The sequence below is a fragment of the Acipenser ruthenus genome, chromosome 14 (assembly GCF_902713425.1).
Source record: "Acipenser ruthenus chromosome 14, fAciRut3.2 maternal haplotype, whole genome shotgun sequence".
NCBI lineage: Eukaryota > Metazoa > Chordata > Actinopteri > Acipenseriformes > Acipenseridae > Acipenser > Acipenser ruthenus.
This window is the reverse complement of record NC_081202.1, coordinates 36589728-36595727: the sequence shown is the minus strand read 5'-3', so window position 1 is coordinate 36595727 and position 6000 is coordinate 36589728. Positions and strand designations below refer to the sequence as shown.

Sequence of the window (6000 nt, the reverse complement as noted above, 5' to 3'; positions counted from 1 at the left end):
CACACACACACACATATATATATATATATATATATATATATAGTAAATAGTAACTTAAATACAGTAACAGTAACTTAAATACCCAAATTTACACAAATACACGAGCATGCACTCAAATCCTAATTAAAAAATAAAAAGTTAGCTGTACTTTTATTCTTAGACATGTTTTACAAACAGTTCACAAACCATGTTCGCTTTGAACTGAAGAACAGCTCCATGTAAGTAGAAGATGTTTTTTAGTATTGAGACATTAGTACTATTGGAAATACCCATGAAGCAACATATTCCAGCACCAGGACTTTGGCTCAAAGCATACGGCACGAGGCGGGCCTTGACCAGACGGTAAAGCCCTCCTTGGGTTCTATTGCTTAAGTGACAGCCTTCTTTCCTGACAGTGACCAACCAGCTGCTTCCCATAGTGACTCATGCTTTGCAGCCAGTAAGATGTACAATATATGGACACAGTACAGGACTCAGGATATGCTGCAATTAACCCAATCTTAAACCTCAGCACAACTCAGATCTCCCATGAATGAAACTGACAAAAACCAAGATTTTTTAAAGGTAAGTTGAAAACTTGTTGCATAATTGCTGTAACTTTAGGGCTGGTTGAACATGCTGTGTAAAGAGGCTTGGGTTTTATTCCAGATATGCATTACCAAAAACAAAACATTATAAATGTCTGCCTTTTTTTTCTTTAAAGGAACCCCCAGAAGCTCTCCTTTGAGTCTCAATCACTGCTTTTCCTATGACAGATATGTTTTCAGTGTAGTCCTTCATGCAGCCTCTTGAAATTGACTGCTTTGAGTAGCAATCACTGTGACAGATGTGTTTTCAGTGTAGTCCTTTGTAACGTTTGTGCCTCATAAGTGTAGACACAGGAGTGGCAGGTATCCTGGTGGGTTAGGTGAATTATATATTCGTGCTCTAGGCCAGAGTGAAATGAATTTAAGCAACCCAATACACCTTTTAGAGGAACAAAGAAACAGTCACAACACTATAATAGGATAACAGCCTCCTTTGGAGAGACTATTTATTAAAAAACACACTACCTTTGTTAAGATCACATTCTCAATTTAAAAACATTTTAATATAATATAATCCTATCTTTTTAAAAGCGTTATCCTATTTTAAGCATTTAGCAAAAGAGAAGAGTAGCTTCCTTCAGAGAGATTATGTTTATCAAGAGTCCAGCCCTCAATTAAAAAAAAAAAAAGTTTAAAATACAATCCTATCTTTCAGGAGCTCAATTCTATCATAATAGCTTATAATTGTAAGAGGAGAGCACTATGTTTATCAAGAGTCCAAATTCTCAATCCAAAAACATTCAGTTTACAACATAATGCTATCTTTCAGGAGTGCAATCCTATTTTAAAGCTTAAGTACCATGTTGTTCAGGCATACAAAACAATCTCATCCACCCATCTAAAACTAACAGTGTTAGCATATTCTACTTATAGAAGACATCTACTTTTCAGGCAGAGAATTTATGATTACCCTTTTCTTTTAAGGAGTAATTAATACAGAGCAGTCAGGTAATGTCAAGTAGGTGAGAGAGTTTTCAGGCACATTTTTCTATTCGGGATTCAAACTGCAAAGGTTGGGTTCTTCAAGTCACAAGCTCAGGTTGAGATCGGAGATTGAGAGAACAATTTTGTGGAGTTTGACTCCAGTATTTATCTCTGTCTGAAAGCTGTCAACACATCCTAATTGACGTCACTGCATCCTCCCATGCTATGTGGTTACAATGTGTTGAAAGCTGATATACCTGTAATGCATTACTGAAATCATGCTAAAAAATACATATATTGTGTGATAGACAGAGAAATGTCTGATGTCTAAAAACTAATGGAGTTTTGTTTATCATACCCTTCACTTAAAAAAGCTATACCTCTACTAAAACTGCTAGCCTGTTATCCCACTACTGTCCAGTTAGTGGCAGTGCAGTAAGCCACTGGGGTATAAGATATCAGGAATGATATCTAATGTAAAAAAGTGAAAGAAGTATCAAACTGATATTAATGGTAAAATACCTTAATCTTATGCATATATTTCTTGAAATCGTACATACAGATGATACAAATACATTTTATGTGAAATTAAGTTATTTTGTTTATATTAAAATGGAGACACGAATTGCTATGAAACAAGACAAGATGGCGGTAGCACATTGTTTTCTGAACAGTAAAAGAAATATAACCAGTTAATGAAAATGTAATGGTTATTTTCTGTAAAATAAATGGAAACTGATGGAAGTAAAATGTATTTTTGTGTCATTAGTAAAGAATCTGGCTAAGGAAGAGAAAGCATAACTGTCTCGGTTTCTTTATTTCAAAGTGACCAGTAATGTAATGAGTCAGGCCATCCCCAGACCCGTAACAATTGCATTTAAGTAAAAATGCATACAATGCGTTAAGTGAAGATGCATATAAAGCATTAGCTTGGTTTATATGAATAATATGCTTTTCTTCAACATTTTAACAACAGTAATATTTTTAGCAGGCTGACATCTTAGTACTAGAACCGCCACGGCAGTCATTTTGACGGTATTCGCTTTTAAAATTTGAATTACTCTGCGTGTGTGAAAGATATGCGGTTGTCCATTCTTTTTTCCTAAATAGATGTATTAAATACCCCAATGGCTTTTGAAAGGCAGGAGCGCAAAAAAAAAAGTTATAATCCCCTCTATCTAGAACCGCCAGAGCCATCATTTTGATGTTTTTATTTTGAATATAACCTACAATATTCTATTTTGTTTTTATATACAAGCCTGTTGTTATCTCTACTGGACCTGGCAGCCATCAATTCCTTCATTTTGTACCAGGAATGCACCGGGGAAAATATCAGTAGGAGAGATTTCATCTTGAAGCTAGCCACAGTGTTTCGGCAGAAATATTTCGATCAGAAAACTGCAAAGCTGCAGGCTGCAGCAGCTCAGCCTAGATTCTCTTCTGCGAGTGACACACACGCAAGAGATAAACATATGTTACTTTCATTTTAGATTTAAAAACTACTCGTTTTTACAGTTTTGTATGTACATATACCTGTTTACACACTGGTTTCTTTTGAAATATTTATTTATTATAGGTTTTCATCTTTTGAAGTAGTGCTTTATATGTGGTAAGTTAGAAAATAAACCCTTTTATGTTTAATTGTTCATTTAAATACAGCGTTTTGGCTACGCAGATGTTTGATATAAAACTTTTGAGTTGTTTCATTTAAATATTGATGTTGTTTAAAGTGTACCATCATAATGACTGCCGGTGGTTCTGGTGTTTAGTTAAACATCCTGACCGGATCCTGCACTAGGTAATTTAGCAAAAATATACTTTGTGGTAACTCTTCACAAGAACATCACCAGACCACAACTGCCGGCTCGTGATACTGCAGTTGCAAGCAATCCTCATGTTTTTTCAGTTAACAGAAAGCTTGTTTAGATTAGTGGTCTTCATTTTGCGGGCCACTCAAATCGTTAATAAAGGTTTGTTTGAATTAGAAATAAAAAAGGGGATTCAAAACCTTGCACAGTTGAGCTAGAAATAGAAACCAAAATGACCACTGGGAGTTATAAGGGTTACATGACCGAGAGGTGAGTAAAATACAACTCCCAGAATGCATTTAAACTTCTGTTTCTCGCTCAACGTTGCAAGGCGTGAATGCTTTCAGTAAGAGAGAATGGATCGGTATCTTGTCCCGTTGATGAAAAAAAACCCCAAGAATTATATAAAAACCGTGAAAGCGACCATGACCTGCATAATGATTCCACTACGAGTGCACCAGTTGCTGAAAATGAGGAGGATGAGCACCGTAATTTCAGGAGAGATGGACAAATTACTTTTCCTTTATTTTTAACGAGGAATCTGAAAAGCCAGTTTGCTTGATGTTTCAGAAAGCCGTCTTGGTATTAAAAACCAGCAATTTGGAGCGACATTATTTAACTCTGCAAGGGGAACTTAATGAAAAATACTCACCTGGTAGTTCCATTCGGAAAAGCAAAATCAACCAGCTTGTCAGCTCATTGAAAAAAAACAGAAAGTGCTAAAAACTGTTAGCTTGTTTGCAGAACGTCTGACAGAGGCATTCTTTGAAATTGCATGGATATTAGCACACCAAGGCTTTTATAGATGCAGAAGTTGTAAAGGAATGATTCATGGCTTCTGCGGAAATTTTATATGCAGATTTCCTCAACAGAAAATTAGGGGGCTACAGTTATCTGTTACTACAGTGATGAGGAGGGTTGAAGCGATCGGCCAAGACATCTGACAACAAGTCATTTCAGATGTTTCGACAGCTCCTTGTTATAGTCTTGCTCTTGATGAGAGTTCTGACATATGCGATGTATTACAATTATGGGTGTGGGCTCATTTCCCCAAAGACGAATGCTTCTGTGAAGAACTCATGGTTTTGATTCCACTGAAAACGCAAACAAGGGGTAAAGATATTATGATTAATATTATTATTATTATTATTATTATTATTATTATTATTATTATTATTATTATTATTTATTTCTTAGCAGACGTCCTTACCCAGGGCGACTTACAGTTCAAAAAATACATAAAGAATTACAGTACAATTAAGAGCAAGATACAAAATACAATGACTTCAGTCCTAATAAAAGCAAATACAAAACACAGTACAATTTGATATCGGGGCAGTTCAAGAGCAGATAACAGTGTTGATAGTTACACCAGGGTTAGATATGAGTGCAAGTGAAATACAAGATACTACAGATTGGGTTAAGTGCAAGATTAAATACATGGAGCAGATAAGTGCAAGTGATTAAAGGTAGAGTGCTATATTCTCCAGAAGGGAAGGGTTGAGTTTACCAGGTGTTGTCTGAAAAGGTGCCGGAAGGTAGTCAGGGATTGGGCAGTCCTGACATCCGTAGGAAGGTTGTTCCACCACTGCGGGGCGAGGGTGGAGAAGGAGTGGGCTCTGGAGGCAGGGGAGCGTAGAGGAGGTACAGCCAGTCCTCTAGTGCAGGCGGACCGGAGAGGTCGGGTGGGAGTGTAGGGAGAGATGAGGGTCTGGAGGTAGCTGGGTGCAGTCTGGTCAAGGCATCGGTAGGCGAGTACAAGTCTTGAACTGGATGCGAGTGGCGATCGGGAAGGAGTTGCAGTAGTCTAGGTGGGAGAGTACCAGGGCCTGGACCAGGAGCTGGATGGCGTAGTTGGTGAGGAAGGGTCGGATTCTTTGTATGTTGCTCATGAAGAAACGGCAGGTGCGTGCTAGAGTGGAGATGTGCTGGGAGTAGGAGAGGCAGGGGTCCAGGGTTACTCAAAGGTTCATGGCTGAGGAGGAGGGAGAGAGAGCGTGGTAGATTGCAGGGTTATGGAGATACAGAGATTAGATGAGGGGGAAGAAAAGGAGAGGGGGGAGAAGGAGGGTGTTGGGTTGGAGTGAGGGGGGAAGGAGAGGTGTTAAAGAGTTATCAGAGATTTTAGAGGAGAAGAAAGAGGCAAGGTGAAAAATGGCGAAATGCAAAAGATTATGCAGGTTGTCACCAAGATTGTGAATTTAATTGTTTCAAAAGCCCTGAACCACCGGCAGTTCAGAGAATAATTGAGGAGTATGAAATGGAGTACGGCGATCTGGTTATGCATAGCGAAGTCAGGTGGCTTTCTCGAAGACGAGTGCTGGAACAATTTCTCAGCCTGCTCCCTGTAATTCGCAACTTCCTTGAAAGTAAGGGAAAGGAAGAAAAGGAACTTGATGATCCTGACTGGCTAATAAAGCTGGCTTTTCTTACTGACATTACAGGGTCACTCAATGTTCTCAACCTACAATTACGAGGCAAGCAAAAAATGCCAAGTGACATGCTCCATGTTAAACAGCATTTCAGAGCAAAATAAGAACATTATTTGTTCCTGACTTACAAAGTGCTACCTTTCTGCATTTTCCAAAATTAAAGTCACATCAGACAATACAGGCCTACTGAATCATTATAGAGCTGTTTTTTTTGTACTTCTTTTGGACGAACTACAGAAGGAATTTCAG

General features: G+C 38.2%; 1 protein-coding gene across 1 annotated transcript in view; it reads left to right on the top strand.

Moving 5' to 3' along the window:
* The first annotated feature begins 455 nt into the window (after positions 1-455).
* Positions 456-6000, top strand: part of LOC117419543 (pleiotrophin-like) — an 83173-nt gene continuing 77628 nt past the window's right edge. The window contains exon 1 of the mRNA XM_058986472.1: positions 456-564. The gene's annotated coding sequence lies outside the window, so the exon portion shown is untranslated. The remainder of the gene's footprint in view (positions 565-6000) is intronic.